Source organism: Pithys albifrons, chromosome 5 (genome assembly GCF_047495875.1).
Source record: "Pithys albifrons albifrons isolate INPA30051 chromosome 5, PitAlb_v1, whole genome shotgun sequence".
Lineage (NCBI taxonomy): Eukaryota > Metazoa > Chordata > Aves > Passeriformes > Thamnophilidae > Pithys > Pithys albifrons.
Genome location: NC_092462.1, coordinates 31182072 through 31204071, shown reverse-complemented (window position 1 = coordinate 31204071; position 22000 = coordinate 31182072). Strand labels below are relative to the sequence as shown.

At 45.7% G+C, this 22000-nt stretch overlaps 1 long non-coding RNA gene across 1 annotated transcript; it reads left to right on the top strand.

Annotated features, from left to right (window-relative positions):
- Positions 1–3170: 3170 nt before the first annotated feature.
- On the top strand, positions 3171–14748 carry LOC139672312 (uncharacterized). The gene is made up of 3 exons (XR_011697901.1): positions 3171–3419; positions 7886–8002; positions 8799–14748. It is a non-coding gene; the product is annotated as an uncharacterized lncRNA (long non-coding RNA).
- Positions 14749–22000: the final 7252 nt, after the last annotated feature.

Genomic DNA, 22000 nt, shown 5'->3' with positions numbered 1-22000 from the left:
CCGAGGTGATGTTGCCTCAATGGAGGTTTTAATCAGCAGAGAAAGCAGAGTATCTTGCCCTTTGAGCATGTCTGTCTTAGGTTGTTCCAAGTCTATGATCCAAAGGCCTAGTTAGGTGTCCAATCTCATCTGGCTGGATTTCTAAATGCTCAAGACAGCATTAGTAGCCAGAACTACTTTTGAGGGGTTTTTTGTTTGTTTGTTTATTTCTGTTACCTGGCATGGGGAGAATCTGATGAGCCCTTCTGGAGACAGACATTGTCCTTTGAACCAGCATTTTGCCTCCCAACAGTAGGTTCATTCAACATGCTCCTTATGAAGATGCATCTTCCATCTGATCAGAAACAAGTACCCATGGAGATTATGAGCTGGTTTTATCCCCTGTGAGTGTACAATGCCTGTGCTCCACAGTCTGCTTTGGCCACCTCTTGCCTTGATTTGAACATGTTAGTTTTGGCTCAGGAAGTTCCAGCAATCTGAGGGAGCTTGTCCTTTTCTGGCTCAGCCACCCATTAGTGCTGGCCCTCAGCCTGGAACGCTGCTAATGTGAGAGAAAAGGGGCAGCTGGAGAGCCATTTTCTGTTCAAGATCTTTGACTTGGAAACCTGCTTTCTTGTCTTGGTTAGAACATCTCGAGGGGGTGAATAAGTGGTTTGGAGCTCAGGGAAGGAGAGGAAGATAATGAAGTTAATGCCATGCTATTTTCTGTTGCAAGACTGTGGTTAGCAGGCAACTGGGGGAGTCCTCCATTGCAATCAGTTTAAATATGCAATGAAATGGAGTAAGAAGTGGCCACCTAGAGAAAATAAAACCATAGCTAAAATAAACTCCATGTAAATCAGTGTAAGAAGGTCCTACAATTGGTAGGTTAAAAATATTGGTGATGTTCTTGACTGCAGAGTATAGAAGTCCCAAGCCTTTGATGACAAATCTGTTTTGCCCAGATCAGGTGTGAAAGCAGTAGAGCTATTTGGGCGGTATTGTGTGCAAGTAAATAAACCTGTTTTTTCAGAGCAACTTGTGTCCCATCTTCCATACCTGTGGTATGACTAAATCCCAGCCATGATAATTTGCTTCTCATGTATTTGAGAGCCATCTGTATTTTCAAGTAGATCCTACAGTTATAAATACATGGCTGTTGCTACAATTAAAAAGGTGTACTTTAATAAGAAGATTTAAGTCCTCATTGCTTAAGACTTGCATCTATTTAGCAGCCCAACAGTGTGCAATTCGGAGTGGTCCAAATTTTTCTTTTCCCCAGTACACTACTGAGTCTAGAACTCTAGCTGGTACTTCTGCTATAGCTCTGTCCCATTAATCTAGGCAATAATGGCATAAAGTTGTTGCAGTAAATAAAACATTTCAGGTCAGTGTTTTAGTGTTCAAGAAAAGAAGCCCATGGGGATATTTTAACTCATTCTGATTTCTCTTCAATATTATCTTGGCCACAGTGTGATTATTTGTCCATGAAATATGATTTTTCTCTGGAAAGCTCTAACACAAATTCTCTTGTATCATATTGTCTTATAATAAATTTTAATGGTTTGGCTGATGTTCTGGCTTAAATCTACTCTAAAACAGAAGGAAGAAAAGTAGCCTAAAATAGCAATTACAAGAGAGATTTGAGGGCCATGAATTATTTTCTATTTCTGTCACTAGTTTAGGTCTTGGTTCCGCATGCCTTGAAGTTGCAGGAAATCTTTTATTGATTTCAATAGATCTTGGTTCAGGTGCATTCAGTCTGACATTGGACAAGTCAGGTGCCTTCTGTGCTTGGGACTGAAATGTGCATACTCTGCTTACCCCTCCAGCAAGTTCACCATAAAACTTCATTCATTCACATCTGTAGAGAGCTTTAGGACTTGCAAATGAATGCCGCCTTTTGAGTACAAACTATTATTTCAGTGTAGATGAATTCATTTTACCTTCCCACCAGCTGCCAACAATCTGTTTAGTGCAATGAAATCCTGACAGCCTGTGTCAACAACTGAAACCAGCTCTTTCATGACAGAGAGAAAAAGGAAAGAGAAAATGCAGACCTGAACTCTTCCCCTTTTAGAGAATGTCTTCATGTATGAAAACAAAAATTTCCTCTGTAATTTCAAAAGCCCCCCCCATAAAAGGTGCACATTAAATTAAAACTGCTGTTATTTTTTTCATTCCATTGCAATACAGACCCCTCCTGGTTCTTGATGAAGAGTGAGGTGAGATAATGCATGACTGAACTACAGAAAAAATAGCAAACTGTTCCAAGTAAGCCAGAATGAGTGTTCAGAGAGAGATCACTGTGTCATGAGCTCATGCTGGCAATATACTTTTTTCTGTGGATGTAAACTGAGATTTGAGCCTAAGAGAGACCCTGTATTCAGGCTTCCAGGAGCACTTTCATACCTGTTTTCTTTAGAATAAGCAAGGAAGTTGTGAACTGCTCCCAGACCTAGGAAAATACCTACAGCCCCCAGAAAGTTCTGCTGCCTGAGGGTCTCTTCCCTCTCCCTCCCCAACATCCCTCAGTAAACTGAAGATAGAGCCAAAGTATCCAGATTTTACTTGAGGAGACAATGTCATGTTGCCCTGCATTATTACTTGTGTTTGTGTGGTGGTCTGAGAGTCTTGCCTGCTGTATTGGGTTTCTGTAGCCAGGTTTTTGGTAGCAGGGGGACTACAGGCATGCCTTTTAGAAGTTGCTAGAAGCTTCTTCTATGTTTGATGGAGCCATTGCCAGCTAGCTCCAGGATAGGCTTCTTGCTGCTGACCAAGGCCAAGGCCATTTAGGAAGGATAGTAACACCTCTGTTGATGCCTAAGGATTTTAATGTGTATTTTGTACATTTTTATAGGATTATATTAGATGAATGAGTTCTCCTAAGTTTCTCACATTTTAGGTGGTGTTTAGAAGTCACTGAGCATTTTCACACACATTTACCAAGGACACATTGTTTTGAAGAACACCTGCAAGAACTCAAACTGAGACAACAAGATATCTGGTAGTCAAAACAAGAGAGTAAGATCGGAGCCCTTGGAGGCGCTCCAAGGGGCAGTTCTGAGGAGGTCTGGGGGGTGGGCACCAGGGGAAATGGGTCCCAGGGGTTGGCTATAGATATCACGTATGTTAATTACTGAAAGTTATAAAAACTCTAACATTTACCTCACGTGCATGTGCATGCTTTTAGTGTGCACTGGGAAGCTTCTAATAAAGGAACTACTTTATCTATCTCAGCTGATGCTGTCTTGAAAGTTTTTGCAGGATTTCTAGGCATCAGCTTTGGGGCCTTGGCCTGGAAACAGAATTGATGAGCTGGCTTCTTTTGATTGAGAAACTTCCATCTTGGAGGGATTCTTCCTCACCAGCACTTCTCAGAGGATTCCTTCACATCAACCAGGGAAGCAAACAGCTGCAATTCCATGGACCCCTGGGAGGTGAGGTAGAAAAGTAGGCTGTTAAGTTTTTAGCTATTTATAGGAAACTGGGCATAGGGAGATCTCAGCAGGAGATTAGAGTGATAAGGAGGAGTATTTGTTTGTGGTTTTCCCCAGAGTCAGGGCAAAGGGGTATCAGGATTCAGGAGGGGCATCCTGGGTCTTGTTTAGATTTTCCCTTTTTTTCTTTCACCTTGTGCCTTCTAATTTTTTCCTATCTTGTAATTCACCCACACAGATTCAGCAGAGGCCAGCCTGCAGCCCAGGCAGATTTGGCAGGAGTCCCAATCTGTACTTTGGCCAGGCAGGTTTTTGGGAGGAGTCCAAAATCTGCAGTTCAGCCAAGCCCACTCAGTTTGGAAAAGGGGGGAGATTTTTCAGCTCAGAGCAGTTACAGGGAGTCAGGAAGGTGGGGGGAGGGACATCTCCTCTCCAGTAGCTTTAGCTGACTATGGGTATGGTCGCTGATGGCATGGTACTGTGATCATGGTGAGCAACCAAGGGTAGTAAGGTCAAATCCCAGCTGGTGTTTGCTGTGTTGCTGTTTGATGTTGTTGCTGTTTTTTACTTGAAAATATGTGTGCTTGACAGTCAACAGGGCAGGAAATCCCTAAAAATTCTCCCCTAGGGCTACTATTAAGGCACTGGTATCATTTAGCTGGCCTGGAACCAGAACTTAAAAAGCAGGAGCTAATTAGACTAAGTATGCACCTTTGGCCAATCTATGCTAAGAGAAAGGGAGAAATTTGGCTGAAGCATGGATCTTTGCAAAGCAAAATAGTGTTACAGCTCCTACTGTCCTTACAAGAGGAAGAACGGTGGAGGAAGATCAGGTATGCAGAGTTATTTGTCTTTCTTTTGGACCATCCAGATTTGAGGAAAGACAGTGAGTATGAGAAAATATCACAGGCTGAGTCTAAGAAAACACACATAAAAACTGTCAGTTACGGTATCAGAAAAAGGCAAAAAGAAACATTGCAAAAGGTTCCCTATTGCTCAAAGCAGACAGTAGAGTCGGGCTGAGGAGGCCACTCTATCTCCAGGCACAGGAGCCATGCGGGGGCCGGAACGAAGGGTGCGGGAGAGCCGTGGGCAATGGAGCAGCAGCAAGTGGGGCCGCAGGGACGGCCCATGGGGGGGGAGAGGCGGCTGCGCTGGGGCCGGACGGCACGGGGGCTGAGGCGACCTCCCTTTTTGGGCGGCTGCTGGAAGGGGTCCCCCTTCCCTCAGCAGCCCCCGCGGCTGCTGCAGGACTAGTCCCTGCGAGCAGTGCAGCCTCTTTTCCCATTGTCGTGGGAGAGGCTCTGTGTCAGCATCCTTGGGCTGCAGGGCAAGGAGCAGGGCCGGGCTATGTTACATCCACAGGGACAAGCGGAGCTTGCACAGTTGCAGGTGGATACACCTGTGTAAGCAGAGCGATGCCTCGTCGGGTAGACCTGGAGGAGCTCCGGGCTCTTCCAGCGCTGCCTCCACTGCAGGTGGCAGCTGCAGGTGGAAGTGTGGTGCTTAGACGTGATGACTCTTCCTCGGCTGCCGCCAGATCCCCTGTGCCACCCTGAAGCCCAGAAACCTGCAAGAGTCGCTGTGCCAGCGACTCCTGGGAAGGCGGGGGGCCCGGCCCCGGCCCCCCATGGCCTCCGTGGGCAGAGCCGCTCCCCGGTGCCCGTGGCGCACGGAAGCCCCGGGCGCGCTGCTGACCCGTCTCGCCCGTGCATCCCTGGGAGGATTCAGGGTGGTCTCTTATGGAAAAACTGTCAAAGATGAGATGTTGGAGTTTTGCCCTGCGGAAAAGGTGGCAGGCAAAGCGCAGGGGCGGCGCCCGACGCGGCTGCCCGTGGCACCGCCCTGCCCACTCACTCCGCCAGCCCCGGTTCGGTTCGCCCCTGCTGCGGGGAGCCGAGGCGGGGGTCCCAGACCCAGCCCGTGGAGGGCTTTGGCCACCGCTCGGCAGGTGCTGGGGGCTCGCTGTTTCCCTATCGGGGACCGCGGGGAGCTGGGGGTGTCCGCTATGGCCGCTCCCACCTTTCCCACTCTCTCCTGCAGGACTGCTGGTTGGCCGTCCTCGGCCAAGGTCGGAAAGGCGAGAGAAGGGGGGTTGGTTGCTACGTTACAGACAGCACTGTCTTCTAAGCTTCTTTTACTGTTAGTTTGATTCCAACATAGTTCTGCTAAGGACTTAGATTTTTTAGCCTCTTTCAAGAAGGACACAGTTTTTTCTCATTATAGGTGGTTCATGAGAAAGACATACAGCAGTAGAACTGAAAACTCTATTGTTTTTGTTACACTGATTGTTTTACAATGTTCATATTTGTTGTGTATGTTTTGTCCCAGTAGTTTTGCAGCATTTTGCGAGCATTGTTTGGAATATCTGTGTCTCCTCTCTTACATTGCAGTTTGTGAAAAAAATTCTTCTCTGGATTTGGTTTGGGAATCCATACAGGATTTCATGTGATAGTGAGATCAAATTCATCTACCCCGAATTTGTCTCTAAAATGTTTTGTCATAGAGTGTCAGTGAACAGTTTGTGAGGTGCTGAGCCTCACAGAAGAGTCTTGCGTTAGAAGGCAAGAAGGTAGCTGGTTTGCAGCACTTCTGTATTCAGGCACAGTGAGACACTATTATTTTGGTCCATGTCTGGCCTTGAGAGTCTGCTCTTTTCTTGCCAAGTAATGGAAAACAAGAACTGATGATGAGGGACTGTGTCCTTGAAGGAGAAATGTCTTGTGTACACTGAAACTGTTTTGCGGCCTGGCTTCTTGCTGACAGCCAGTCAAGGAGAAAAAGAAGAGGAGGAGGATGAAGTAAGGACACTGATCCAAAAGGGAGACCCTTAATATACACTGTGCTGGTGCAGGGGGTTTTCCAGTTACATAACGGGAGGAGGGACTGTAGACCTCTATCTGGGCTTGTATTGGCCACATACAGCTGGATAGATGTCACAGACGGAGTGTATAAAAGCAGACAGTTCCTGCTCCAAGGTGGTGGTGTGTGCTGCACCAAGGACAATGTTGCCTCCCACAGGGATGCTCGCTAAGTGTCTGGAGTCTACTGAAGCCCAAGGATGCAGCAGCTAGTCATACTGGGGATCTTGAGCACATTCGGATTGTTATGTATAGTAACTGTATGAGAGGTATAGTAACTGTGTGAGTGGTGTATGAGTGAGTGGAAGTTGTCTTGGGGTTTGTTTTTTATTCCCTTCTCAGTTGTTTTCCTTTTGTTTGTTATTTCTTTGTAATAAATGCTGTTTGCTTGAATTTTAAACAGTGTCATAGTTTCAGCCCGAAATCCTTCCAAACCCTCCCTGAAACAGGTGATGGGGATTGCATTCCAAGTGTTAAACACACCATGTCAGGGAAGGTGGGACCCACAAGGGGAGTGCATGGCTTGTGGGGTTGCACCCCAGAATATACACTGTTACTTGGGAAAAGTGGGACTTACAAGTGAGCGCACAGCTTGCAAGGCTGCTCCACTACTTACGGGGAGTGGCAGGCTAGAGAGTATAGCTGCTACCCAGTGTTTCAGTACTTTGCTGGTTGTGCTGTTTGTCCATTGTCTCGTACATGTCAGCTGTTTGTGTGCTTGAAGTGTTGTCAGTGTTACCGTTCTACGAGACTCTCCCTAAGTCGAGTGTTACTATGTGTGAGCGTGCCAGATACTGTGGGTTAAGAGATGAGCATGAGCTGGTTAGCAAAAGTTTTGAAACCCCAGGGATGGGGTTCAGGAGGTGCCCCTCCCACTGAGCATGGACGGAGAAGCCATGGGTCACCCTCTGGGATCATGAACCAGAGGACACAGGGGGAGAGAGGGAGGAGATATCCCCGGGACCTGTAAGGGTGGTACTATTGGGCCTCTGTGTTTGGAAAGTTTTGCCACCAGCAGCGGCCTGCAGGGGATTTTGGCCCCTCCTTGCCTTGTTTCTCCCCCTTTTTTCCCTGCAGCTGTTTGCAGTGCCTGGGGCTGGCAAGCTGCCCGGCTCCCCTGGGCTGTGGGTGAGGTTTACTGCATTCTGGTGTTAGGAGAGGCTGTTTGGTTTTCTTTCCTTGCTGTGCATCACCCCTTGGACGGTTTTGTTTCATATGCTAATGAGGTGGAGATGGTTATCTCTGGGGTTTGCATTTTGATCACTGGGGTGGTAGTGGTGGCCAGCTTGGTGGTCTCTGCTGCTTTTCCTGGACATACTTGGAGCTCCTGTAGAGATGGGGAGCTGCTATTCCTTATGGCACTTTGGATGTGATCCCATTTGCTTTGGACTGTGATATCAGCTGTGTTTACCCCACTGCATGTCAGGAAGGGGGTGTTTGCTTCAGGATAGGTGCAGGACTTTGCTGATTTGTGCATCTTTCTGAGGTGCTGGGGAGCCTCTGCTCCACCTTTGACAGCCTTGCTGAGCTGCTTGCACGGCCTGGCTGAGGAGCAGCTGTTTGGAAGTCAGCCAAGCTGTGACAAGGGCCTTTTTGCATTTGCAGGCCTGTTTTCTTTGAGTCTGCTCAGGTGTCCCTAACTGGAAATTACAGAGACCTGCCCAGAGCGTGAACTCTGTAGGTATCATATGGGATAAAGGAAAATAGCAAATACCAGACAAGGTAAGGGAGATTATAATTGGCCTATTTATTGTTGGTGTGAGGACTAGGTGAACATCCAGTTCAAAGCACCGAGGAAAGATAGGTGACTGGCAGCCATGGGTATATCCAGTCATGATGATTGATATAGGAGAATATAGTTGGCACAGATATACTAAAGGGTAACACTCTAACCTTAGACCAGAAATTATGGGCATTTGATACCATGTGTGGTTGAACATCTGGGCAGTACAAGTGGGAGGAGTGCATGAAGTAACACAAATACCTATTGACACACAAATAGTGAACTTTAAACAATACTATATACCTGGCAGGGATGAAGCCATTGAGTGGTGGGGAAATATGGCAAATTGATTTCATCGGTCCTCTACCCAAGCACTGCATACAGCAGTATATATGCAGGTCTGCAGATACCTATTCTGGTCTAGTGGTTGCTACACCAAGTTGGTATGCTAACAGTCACACCACCATAAGGTGCTTGAGCATGATTGGAATTCTACTTTGGGACATCCCTGGAAGTATAGTCAGATAATGGGACGCATTTTAAAAATCAGACAGTTGCAAAGTGGGCCACATATCGGGGAATAACGTAGAAGTGACACTCGCCATGTCATCCCCCAGGGATGGGAGCCCCGTTGCTGCTGGAGTTGTGGCAACTGATGATTCACAAGCAGTTAAAGTTGCAATGGAAGGACAGGCAGAGTGGAAATGGGTTCTGACCCAACATCTGAAACAAGAATAAGCTGGACAGGAGGTTGGCTGCTAACCTGTTTCCCTAACCCCCTTTTACCTTCTTCAGGTGCCCAGGAGGACACACATGGATAGTCCCACAACCACAGCAGAATGTGTGGGTGACCCTGGCTAACGGGACAGGACACACTTTGTCTTAGCACATGACAACTCCAAGAAACCCCTTTGCCACGTGTTTGATGGGAGTGCTAGCAACCAAAAAGGACATAGCTGGTTTCAACAACACAATCATTAACAGAACATTAGGCCAACTTAAAATTGCTTGAATTTTAAATTCTGTCATAGTTTCAGCCCATGATCCTTCCGAACCCTCCCTGCAACAACTGCAAACAAGAGATTGATTTTGTGGACCCTCCCATGGAGAGTGGCTCGCCTCTCGCCTGCAATCTTTGAGATAAACTGGTAACATCATGGAATAGATGATTTGTTTAAGTTGTTTAAATTATTCGTTTAGCTTGTACCTAGCTGCAGTGAATGCTGCTGGCTTACTTCGATGGTGATACCCAGTTATTGTGATCCAGCTGTTTTGTTGATATTCATTACAGACACCAACAAGTAAAGATGCCATGGTCAATAGCCAGTTTGATACTGACTGATTCTTGCCATGATAACATACACGTATGCATTTTGGTTGGTGCACTGGCTAGGAAAAAAACCTGGGCGAGAATTCTACCAACTGAACCACCAATGCGGCACAGCAGCCTAGACCCAGCACAGCTTCTTGATGGCTCTGTACAGGTCGCCCCAGCTGCAGAGGGAGATGCACATGAGCAGCTGCACTTTTTCCTGCCTCCCCAAACCACTCCAGATGCTCTTGATGTAGAACTCGATGAGGCCGTCCCACAACTACTCCACCGTGGGCTGTCCTGCCTGCATTCCCATGGCTTCACAGGTGCTCCTCACAGTTGCCAGCACATCCTTGGCCTGCTGCTGCGGCCACTTGTGATACACCAGGAGCCAGGGATTTTGGGGATTGTCAAGTTGGACACTTCTTTGGTCACGTCCCTGTGCCAGCTCAGCTCCTCGTCAGGGAAGAAAGAGTGGTGACAGAGGTTGATCTGCTCCACGGGCAGGATGTGACCCTAGGTCCTGTGGGTATCAATGTCCAGGTGCAGACCTCAGCGTTCCAGCTCCTGTGATGCCTTCAGAGTGTCCTGGATCTGGCACCAGAGGCTGGTGAGGCACTTATTGTGCTGCCAGGGGCTCTGCATCATCTCCCACATCACCTCCTTCATTGTCTGGCTGTTCTTCTGTAGGTCGGAGAGCTTGGTCACGAAGTTGAGCTCTAGCACCAGTATCACCACGTCCAGTGGATGCTTCTGCTCCACCGTGTTTTTCCTTCGGCCGTAGATGAGCAGCATGTAAGAGACCAGTTGGCTCCAATGAGCCAATTAGCCAGTTTCACTTTTCCATTTGCCTCAAGTGAAAGTTTGTTCTAATCACCTAACTTCACAGTGGCTAGGCAGTTTGCAGAGTTAAGCTATTTTGCATAAGCTAAGCTATTTTTGCATCAGCTAAGCTATTTTTGCATCAGCTGAGAGCATCTGCAAAACATGAGCTAAGCTCCTTACAGGGCTCTGGGAGACCCCTGCAAAACCCTGAGCCCAAATGTGGCAGGAAACTTAGGTTGCACAGAACTCTGCACCACGCTGAACAGAGCTCGGCTTTCTGCAAAACCACCTGTGCTGATCCAGGGGACATTTTCGATGCGTGCTAAACCACTTGCAGGTGTTGTAAGAGACACCCAGAGAGTAACTGATGGCAGAAAAAGTGCACAAAAGTTGCTAAGTTTCCCAACTTGGCGGGAACCCCAGTGGTACTTAAGACGGTGCCCAGCAGTGTCCACTACCCAGTGCAGCCCAGTCTGGTCCTGGCTCCTGGTCCTGCTCCTCACCACTCTGTCCTGCCTCCGTTGCCAGTCTTGCCTGCCTGTTTCTTCTGCTGTTTCGGTTCCTGCTTTCTTCAGTTCCTGCCTTCTTCGGCTGCTGACAACTGTCTGCATTTGTCAGTGTGTTGGTTTGAGGGGAAAAACCAAAATGTTTACCCACAAGCGGAGGAGGGGGGTTTCCTCCACAATAATCACGCCACTCTTTATCAAATTTAAGAAAAGGAACTTTAATCAGACAATGAATAGAAGAAGGATAACTGTTCTTAACTGATATATATGTAGGTATAGATATAACTGTAAACAGACCAGAGCAAACTGCTTCCCCAACACCACAAGAAAAAAAAACAAACAACAAAACCCCCCAAAACCTGCGTGTCCTTGGAAAGCTGCTGCAACTTCTCTCTCCCAGGTCGCTGCCCCAGCCGGAGCGGGCAGGCCGTGACGCTGCAAGTAGCGGTGAGACTGGAGCAGAGGCCAGGACCCCAGATGCAGGAACCAGAAGCGACTCACCATGAAGCAGCAGCCGCAGCCAGCAGCAACGAGGAGCAGCCAGGAGCATCCAGAAAATATTTTCTCCTCTACCCCAGCGCTCCTGCGTTCAGCCCAGCTAAGAAAAAAAAATGGAAAAGTCCCCAAAACCAAAGAGACAGCCTGCGCCCCCCCCCTCCAATCAATCAATCAAGAAGAAGATGGTAGCAGTTAACTACTTCTTGTTGTTAACTAATGGCATGGGCAGTTAGTGGCATTGGAGAGAATTTGCATAATAATTCCAAACTACAACAGTCAGAGACTGAAACGGTTAATGATTTATACATTCTAGGAGACTTTGTAGGCTTTTGACTTTTGCATTATACCCCTGATGGGCAGTTGGGGCCCATCCCTCCCTCCAGTGCTGAAAGTGTCAAACCCTGAAGAGGCGAAAAGAGCCGTTACCCTGCCCTCCACATGAACCCTGCACCCATCATGAAAGGCGGGAAGAATATTGGGGGTTCATAGCCCGGCTGGTGACACTACTTCATGGAAAACAACCCCCTGCCTTCGGGGAGTTGCAAAAGGCATACTGAGGGTATATATATGGACTGGTGCCTTTGGAGGTTTGGGAGGTTCTGTTGCTCGCCCCCACCGCCTGCAGATCGAGACCATGGCCTTCAGGACTGCTGAGATGCAATGCTGGATCCCTGGGCGGTGACTATGTGAACCTTTTCATTCTCATCTTTTCTTTTTCCTTGCTGTACTGAACTCTTCTCCTGTCTTTCTCCCCCCAAAACGGAATTGTTCTGTTTCCTTGCTGTCCTGGACTCTTCTCCTGTCTTTCTCTCCCCCCTCCCCTCCCCCCCAAGGTTATTTCTATGTCACATTATACAGAATTGTTAAAATAAACACCGATTTTCTAGTGTCATTTCACTTTAATCCGCCCCAAGGGAATTACTGATAACAACCTAGGTTACCCCCGTCCCCTTTCCCAGGGGCGGGTCGTAACAGCCTTCTCCAGTGATCCCTCCCCCGACTGCCACCGCTGAGAAGACGTCCTGCCTGCAGACTGCCAAACCGTTCTCAGTGGTGGTGATAACCTTTTCTATGCTTTGTTACATAGCCTTTCGCTTTTTCCTACCTCTCTCTCTGCTCTCCCCTTTTCTGTTGTTTGCTATTAGAATAAAGCAAATTATCTGTTTGAACTTCAACATGTGGCATTATGTGCCTTAATCTTGCTTCTTAATCTAACAGTTTAAAAATCACATTGTCGATCCTTCTCCAACCGGATCGCAACACAGCAGCTGGTCTAGATCCCTGATGGTGATCCCATAGATTTTGCTGTAGTACTCCACAAAGGTGATTTCCTCTTCAAACTGATGCCTAAGGATTTTAATGTGTATTTTGTAGATTTTTACACAGTTATATTAGATGAATGAGTTTTCTTAAGTTTCTCACATTTTAGGTGGTGTTTTTATTAGTCACTGAGCATTTTCACACGCATTTACCAAGGTCAGTGCAGAAGGAGGGGCAGGAGGTGCTTCGTGCATCGGAGCTGAGTTTCCCCTGCAGCCCATGGTGCAGCCTATGGTGGAGTAGCTGCGCTCCTGCAGCCCATGGAGGACTACCGGGGTGCAGAGATCCACCTGCAGTTTGCGGAGGAGCCCACGCCAGAGCGAGTAGGTGCGCAAAGGAGGCTGTGACCCCATGCGAAGGCCATGATGGAGCAGGGTCCTGGCAGGGACCTGCAGCCTGTGGAGAAAAGAGCCCACCCTGGAGCAGGTTTCCCTGGTAGGACTTGTGACCCTGTGGGGGACTCACACTGGAGCAGTTTGTTCATGAAGGACTGCACCCCACAGAGAAGTGACTCACAGGACAGCAGTTTGTGAAGAACTGTTGCCCATGGGATGGACTCACGCTGGAGAGAGAGGTTTGTAAAGAACTGTCTCCTGTGGGAGGGACCCCACAGGGAGCAGAGGAAGGACTCCTCTCCCTGACAGCAGCAGAAACAACTGACCATAACTCCCAATCCCTGGCTCCCAGCACTGCTGACAGGGAGGAGGTAGAACTTGGAAGGAAGGAGGGGTAGGGGGAAGATATCTTTTAAGATTATTTTACTTCTCACTCTTTTGCTCTGATCCTTTTAGTAATAATTAATATCCCCACTTGAGTCTGTTTTGTCTGTGATGGTGATCAGTAAGTGATGTCTCACTGCTCTCATATCAACTCACAAATCCTTAGATGGCTTTTTCCCCCTTCTCCTCTGTCCAGTTGCAGAGGGGAGGGAGAGAGCAGCTTTACTGGGTACCTGGTGTCCAGCCAGGGGAAACCCACTACATCTGTTTTCATTTGGGAGGTGATAGGCAGCTGTAAGGATGCGGTGAGCAGAGGCAGGGACGTAGTGGGCAGGGCTGGGAAGCTGAAAGGCAGAGCAAAGCCCTGTGTGAGGCAGGGATGATGTGGAGCCTGGAGTCCCTGTCCCTGTGTGGCAGTGGGGAACCCATCGCACCATCCCAGCAGCAGCTTTTCCCATGCAGAGTGGGTGCCCTTGGGTGGCTGTGGCCTCCCTGAGGGAGGTCATTTCCTAAGGACCAGCCCAGAGGCTGGCTACAGAAATGGTCTTTTGTCTGGTTTATGTGAAACGAAAAGGATGCCTTGGGCAACACTTCACAATTCCTTTTAAGAGTGTCATATCTTTCTTATTGGCAAAGTCTGAAAAGCACAGCATTAATTCTTTTCCTTGGTGTCCTAGCAAAGGCTCGTAACTCTTGTTAGGAAAAAAATGTATTTTAAAATCGATGCACTCTTCTAATTCCCAGAGTGCTGGCACCCAGTTTTAAAGTATGACTGAGGCTGGGAACATCCTTCTTGCACTGGGAGGGGCCATTCCCAGCTGTGCTGTCCTCAAGACACCTACTCTGAGAAGCAGGTTTAGGAATTCCATTTCATTTTCCCAATGACATTGTTAGCACAGTTCAGCTAAGGGATGCATTTTGTGTTATTTTGAAAGAAGCAGCCATAAACCCTTTGATGCAGGAATTCAGGAGCAATGTGGTCAAGTCAGGCATGAACACATGGCAAGATACATAGCCTGTGTTATTTCATTCTTGAACAGAGCATGAAAAAAGGCCATCAGTGAAATACAGGTAGAACAGGCTGGGAAAAGCAAGCACAGAAAAACAAGCTGAAAGCCACTGCCTTGAGAAGCAGGAGGTGTAGTATGGAGAGGAAGAAAGATTTTTTGAGTTGAGAAAAAGGGTTTTTAGAATTGCAGACAGGTTCAAGGCCTTCTGGCAGGTGCAAGTTTAGTTCTGTGAGAAAGAGACCAATAACTAGCAAAAACAAAGGAGAAAGAAGGCTTTGGGTTATTCTACTCATGGGAAAGGAATCTTGAGAGATAATGTGGTCATAGCAATGGTGAACATTTGTCTGAAAGTGTCATCCAATTAAAGCTGTGATGAGTTTTATAGACACTGTGATTCAGCCTATGGGATGAAGCTATGGGTGTGAAAAAGTAAGGGATATATTCTGTAATTAGAAGTTAGAGCTTGGCTCTTACCTGTCTTTTCTCTCTCCATGGAGTTCTTGAATAAACTGTCTTTGAGTGTGACACCTGTAAGCTGTGGCCTAATTAATCTTTTCTCGCCGTGATGATTTATTGCCAAACTCACACAGTCGTACTATTACAGTGTAGGACTGCATTGCTGACTCCCCCTGTGGTTGTGCACACATGGAGCAAATGCTCAGCAGAGAGCTCCCCACCCCAATGCATTTACTGTGCAAAGACACTTGTTTGGCTTTAGAAACTGTGATTGTGAGATAGCTGGGGCTCTTCTGGCATATAACCCACACCTTGGGTCTGTCACTTCAGAGTGGGGACCCCCAGGGTGGTGCTATGACACCTCCAGTTGAAGAGCAGTGTCAGTTTTACCTCCAGCCTTTCTATCCATTGCAGGATGCAATCGTGCCCCAGAGACATAATTTAGTATCTGCCTGTGGTTCTCTGTAGAGTGCTTATAAGGAACATTTTCAGCCCCATAAAGATTCTGTAGTGATAAATGCTATAAAAAAAGGATGAAGATCTTGGATAATTCAGTGAGAGCACTGTAAAAATAGGATCTCCCTCTACAGATGTGGAGTGGCTGGAGGAAGTTGTCAGAACTGCTTTTAGATATGGTTTGTATGTCCTAAATTAAAATAGGCAATCAACTTCTGTCTCAAGCACTCAGTTTGGCTTACTTTCAAGCAAATAGGTTTCATAAATTAGGATTTGTACAAATGTGGTTTTACACATAGCAAAAATGGGTGCCTATCAAAAGCTGCTAGGTGCTCCACTGCCACTGACCAAATTAAATGAGCAGAATTAGCCAGCAACACTTTACTGACAGCTGCCAACAAAAGCAAATCTACTACAGGAGGTAATACAAACATCTGCTCCTCTATGGCTGCTGGGGCATTTTCACCCCATCCGACCACACCTCCAGCTGTCACCTCCTCAAAAAATACATAGTACTGCGTGCCCTGAAAATCAGCAAGTCAGAGCACTTGTACTGGGACAAGGAGGATTGCTTTGTTTATGTGTATTTATAGCCTTGTCTAAACAGACTGTTCAAGAAAATGTGAATTTCTTAGGAACATAATTGTGGTAGTATCAGTTGTAGCAGAGCAGTTAAAACTCAGGCATCAGAACTCATTATGAAATTATCATCTGGAAAAGGAGTACGAAGGCTCAAAAACAGCTGATGATTTTGTTGCATTTAGTGTTTGTGCACGTGAGAGAAAGAAAATAGCAGGGCATTAATTCACACATGGATTACAGTTTATTTTACTTTTAAAAGCAAAGCCCTTTTCTGACTTACAGCTATTTAAAATAATTACTTAGCTCAAAGCAGCATGGGAATCTGCTGGCACAGTGGCTTAGCATTTCAAGATATAGCTTTATGTGTCGACCCTCCCTCCTCTCAGTGCCACAAGCTTGAGTCCTCAGCAGGGATTTCAGCTGATGAAGTGGTAGCAGCAGGTTTCCAGGTCTTGAGCACGCTGTGTGGGCTGCTCTTCTGTGATGAGGGCAGCTGCCCTGAGAAACTGGATTTTAATAGATGTGAAAGCCAGAAAGGAACGGTTTAATCGTTTAGGCTGACTTAATTTTATTCGGTAATTCCTGCCTAAAGCCCTGCCATTTGTGGCTGAAATAAAACATGTCTGTTAGCTATCTAACCTTGATTTAAAGACTGCAAATGACAGAAAATGCATCCTATCCTGTGGCATGCCATTGCAATTTTTCTTGATACTTGCATCTTGTTTGCAGTTTAAACTCTGATAACAGACTTTTGACTTCCAGCTACTGTGTTTTGGCTTGCTGGCACCATTGGTGCTGTGCGTAGTGCTGGCCAATGTTAACATCGACTAGTTGATGTCAATGAAGGGAAATCTGGAAAGAACTAATTCAGAGCAATCCTCTACTTGATCGCTCTTTATGTCTCTGAAGACATAATGGTATGGTTTTACTTGCTCTAAGCTGGCTCATGCTTTTTAAAGCTTCAAAATCTAGTGAGAGAAAGATTTGGGAAGTGTAGTAAATGCTAGGATATCATGTCCTGTAGATATGGAATAACTTCTCTAATGCTGCACTCATGTTCCTCAGTTAAGAGGCTGGATCCAGATGAAGATTAAGATTCAACTCTGTGGATTTAGAGCTTCTGCAAATATGTTTGGTCTTTGCATTCTTCCAGTATCATCTGCAGTTCAGACAAACACATCAGAAAACAGGATTTGTTCACACTATTTTTCTCACATCTGCATCTTTCTTTCTTCTGCCCTTCTACACACAGAATTTGACCTCTGGATCTGATTGCAGGTTGTGATCTATTGTTGTGTGAGAAAAGTTGATAACCTAGATAATCTGATACATTTTATATGAAAATTCTACACAGTAGTCAAGGGAGATATATTCAAGGAGTATTGAATCTAGCCCAGGATTATATTTTATCAGGCTTTCTGGAGCTCACCTCTAAGTTTTAGAGAGACCACTAAGGTCTGGATTCAGCAGTGGCAAGCAGATGGCAAAATGCAGCTTTATGTGGAATGCAACCCATGTAGTGGGAAGCTCTTGAGCATTTATTCTTGGCCCATTACAGTGAACTTTGAACCCATCTTAAAGGGATTGCTTCAAATCTGCATCAGCTTCTTGGACTAACAGACAGCATAAAAAAAAGAAAGCCTTCCTTCTTTCTTAAAGATAACTTTTTAACATGTCAATTGTTACATACTTTGCAAAATAAATGAGGCAATTAACAGCAATCAAAAATAGAATCTTTTGGATAAATCTTATGGCTAGATTAATGAAGTCTGTGGCTAAATTTATAAACTAAACAGATATAGATAAAAAATTGGTTAGGATGTCAAAATCTGAATTAACATCTATGTAGTAGAATCTCATTTAATTATGTTAATATTTAATATTTTGTATTTTCAATAAATTTTGTTAATAATAAAGAATTGGTTATGTATTGTGCATAATGATAAATGTCTTCATCCTGGAGAGGATAGTGAGATAAATTTAATGTTGTAGAACACAGAATTCTACTTTTCCAGGCAGATCCAAATACATTTGAGCAATCATCTTGACAAGTGATGTGACACTTGGGTTTGCAGCTGCAAAGGTGTGAAGTGGAAAAAGAATGGGATTGACAACAAATAGATTAATGAAGATCCATAAAATGAAAACACAACATCAGGACTGACAATTAGGCCTGGATGACAGCATATAAGTTAAATGAACTAAAAATAAGGTTAATGTGAAAATATTGATCTGGGTAATTCTACTTAAACAGTTGCATCTAAGTGACAAATACTAAAATAATTGGCCACAGAAAGCAGCAGCAACATCCTCTACAGACAGAGCAAAGACATCATGGTATATCTGAAAGGAAATTGAAAAGCCCCAATGCTACTATCTATATCACAAACAGTGTAGAAGGCATTCCTACCTTTAAAGACAGACTCAGGTACATTATTTCCAATCAGATTCTGGCAACTACATGTTTTTTCATCAGAGAACGCAAAGCATCTATTCTAGAGCAAACTGAGTTCTGCAAATTAGTTTGTGATTAAGAGTGAAGGGATTGCTACCAGAAAAAAAAAGTTAAAAAATCACTCTTGACTACATTTCACTGCATTTATAAGGAGAGCAGTCCTACCCATAGCTTTTTATTATAGTGACTATGACCAGCCTCCATTTGGTCACCAGCAAATCTTTTGTGCAGCTGACACTCCTTCAAAGAGGTGTTGCTGAAATCGATATATGTTTGCCTGGGGAACTATAAATAATAAAACACCTGATGTTCTGCAAAGTTAATGCTTTCTCCATATATCATATATTCCAGGCTGAATATCCATAGTGACCCCAGCCAGTGAAGCTGGAGACAGACATCTTATATCCAGCTGCAATAGTTGAACATACTAGTGCTCTCCCTCACACTACAATTTTTCCAGAAAGCTGATTTATATGGGTGCTCTGTAACCCAGTGTAGGGAAAAAAATATCACTGGGGTTAACAGAAATCATTGTTTCAGCATTGCTTTAGCTAATTTTGTCCTCAAACTAAACCCACAGAAGATAAGGGAACACCACCTGGTAGGCAGAAATGGAAGCATGGTGCCTACTGGCTAAAAGGCAGTGACAAGCAGCTGAGACCATACTGTCTTCAAACAGCAGAGGAAATAATTTCATGGAAAGATTTTCAGGTTTTATTTTATTTGCTTCAGCTCTGTCTGGAGCAGATCAGCTATGCTCTGCCCTTAACTGGCTGCTACCGCCCATCTAATGAGCACTGGAATGGATCCTGTGGTGCTCCTACCCTGCGTCAGTCCCCAGTCAGGTGGTTTGGCTTAAACTGCTGCTGCTGCTGAGGATCGTTTACAGTGAGCCAGTGAGCTGCAGAAAAGGAAGTAGTCATGCTGCTTTACCACCTCAGCCATGTCTTCACCATGGGAGAGTCACATATTAAGCTGCCACAGCTGTTGCGTGGGCAAGGCAGTGTTTGCTGGTAGAATTAACTCTGTTAATGATAGACCTTCATGGAAGTAACAACACTATCTCTGTTTCAGTGACCTTTTGTGCTCTAGTATCACACACAGCTTTGGTTTGCTACAGTTTAATTCTTGAAGGAAAAAGAATTCCAATTAATCCAAGGATTAAACTATAGTAAATAGTGATTTACAAATATGAGTCAATTAAATTTGAGCAACTGATACAGTTATCACCTTCCAGTTTCCTTCCTCAGTCCTTTCCTGAAGGTTGGGTCCCTGCCACAAGGACATACGAATTTGGCATGCAGAGCTGCTCTGGGAGCACCAGAGTTCACTGACTTGCATAGTGGATTAGAGGGATGCCCATGCAGGATTGCCTGAAGAGGCATGGCTTGAAATTTCAGTGGTTTGAAAGTGAATTTGCATGTTTTTCACCTGCCTATGAAGTCAGAGGTGGCCACCTCCAGGAAAGGGAATGGAGAACAGCTGGAGAAGCAACTTTCTGCTATCTAACTGAGCACACTGGCTCTCACAGACGATTCCTTCTAAACTGGAATGTGCAGGCATGTAATGTGCTCTAACCAACGTGCCTCATCTCCAAATAATGTTATGCTTATCCTCCTGTCCCCTGTTTACACTAGAAGACTTGGTAGATCTGAGAAGCTGGCAAGTGTCTTCCCTATGAGAGTGACCTGTTGAGGATGTAGGAAGGACCTATTGCACTAAAACTTTGAAACCTTGCTTCATTTAGGATAATGTCATTGTGGTAGTCTCTCTCCATGTCTTACATATGTCACTTCTCCTTTGTGTGTAGGTCAGCATGTCACTGAGAAGATGGGGAACGGCAGTGGTAGCTATATATATTTATCCAGGAGATGACAATCTCCTCAAGATTTAGAAACTTCTGTTTGTGATTTGTGGAAGAAAAGAATGAGATCGTGAACATAGCAAAAAAATGGGAGAGAAAAAGTTTAGGAAAGGAATGGAAAGGATAAACTCAGAAAAGCCAGGAGGACAAAAAAGGTGGAGGAATGCTTACAAGGTAAGGCTCATGTTCACAGTAGGCAGAACATCTGTAGTGCCCTGAAGATGTAGTATTTCTGGAAACATCTGTTGTTGGGTACTGCTTTCATAGATTTTACTTCTTATAAAACTGTTTAAATGCCCTGGTTTCACAGAATAGATGAATACTGCCAGAACCACAGATAACTATGTCAATCTTATATTTCCCCCTGCTATCTTCATGCATGCTATATCTGAATACAGAACTTTTCTCTTTAGGCGCTGCCTGACCTTGTTAACAGAAGGTTTTGCTTAGCTTTTCAGTGAATGTGCCTGATTGAACATGATTCACATGTTTTCTTAGTGACTGCATGGGACATGGCTGTTTTTCCAAACTTGCTGTGATTCAGTGGAATTCAGGCATTTTCATATTGGACATCTGTGACTTGGGGAGGATCCATGTGTTTTCTCAATGAATATGAACGAAGCTGGCAAGGGTCTCAGCATTTCCTTCTTGCTTCTATGCTTGTAATTATCACAGTATATAAATATACAGAGACTTTCTCAGAATGTGCCTAAGAAGATCTGACAAGATCTTGCTTTTGCCCAGTCCTGTCTCTGTCGGTAAGGAGGCAGGGCAAGTACAGCACATATGACATCATGTGTCCTCCACCCTGTGCATGCAGCTACACACTAAGACTTCTAGACTTAATTTAGAACACGGTTCTCCCTCTTACCTGGGTATATAGGATTGTCAGGTCCTAACATCTTCTTCCCCTTCTCCTCATCCAATAAGGGCAGTTACAGCAACTTTACTCTCTCCTCAGGGAATTAGTGCTCTGACAGAGGTACTTGTGTAGCCATGACTTGGAAAAGGGGCAAATAGTAAAACCACTGCCTTCTCAAATGCCCCTTCATAGGAGAGGACTGAACTACAGTAACTTCTCCTGCTACTTTGTTGTCTTTGCCCTGATTTTACTTGTCTGTCGTAGGATGAATTTACTTTTCTCTGACCAGCTGCCAGACTTGCTAGAAATGTGAAATTAAGTTTGTAAAGGGAGCAGCAAGAAACTGTGAACCATTGAAGTACTGTACTTATCTTTCATGGAAAGATGGATGGTTGGTACTTTGCATTTATATGATGCTGTATATTCTCAGTGTCACTGAAGAAAACACAGTTCATTCTTAGACCATTCCGTGTTAGATATGGGAGTCAGAATAGTGGTAAAAGAAAGAAGTTTTCGTCTCGCTGAAGCTGATGGAAGTTTCCACTAAAAGCTTACCTCTGGTAAATTACTGACCTAGTGCTAGGATAACAATAAGCCTCTTCATGAAAAACGAGGACCAGAATATTAAGGTAAGAAAAATCCTAGCTGAATTATGCAAACCTGTTTATCCTCGTAGATTTATATTTCTTTTAAATCTTCCTTCTTCACGAGGTATGCCTCTGCATATAGAGGCAGTCCGTGCGCTAGTCACGCTCCCTCCGCCCCCCGCATCAGCAGCAAGCCAGCTGATTTCCCGAGGAATCAATTTTGGCGAAGATCTCTCGGGACTCTGGGCGGCACTGGAGCAGCGCAGCGCCACCGCGACCCAGCGCGACAGATCTGTGCGTGGGGGACGCCAGCCCCCTGGGTGCTGGGTGGGTGGGCGGTGACCCCTCGGGCGCTGCACGGGGGCTGCGGGGCGGGGGCTGAGGGGGGCGGTCGCCCTTTCCCAGCCCCTCGCACAGGCTTGTGCTTCCCATCACCGGCAGCGGCGTCCGGGAGTTTCTCCCGCGGCGGCGAGGAGAAGGCACCTGCCCGGCGTCGGCGAGCAGTACGGCGCAGCCTGCCCACGATGCCGGCTTAGCGGCGCAGC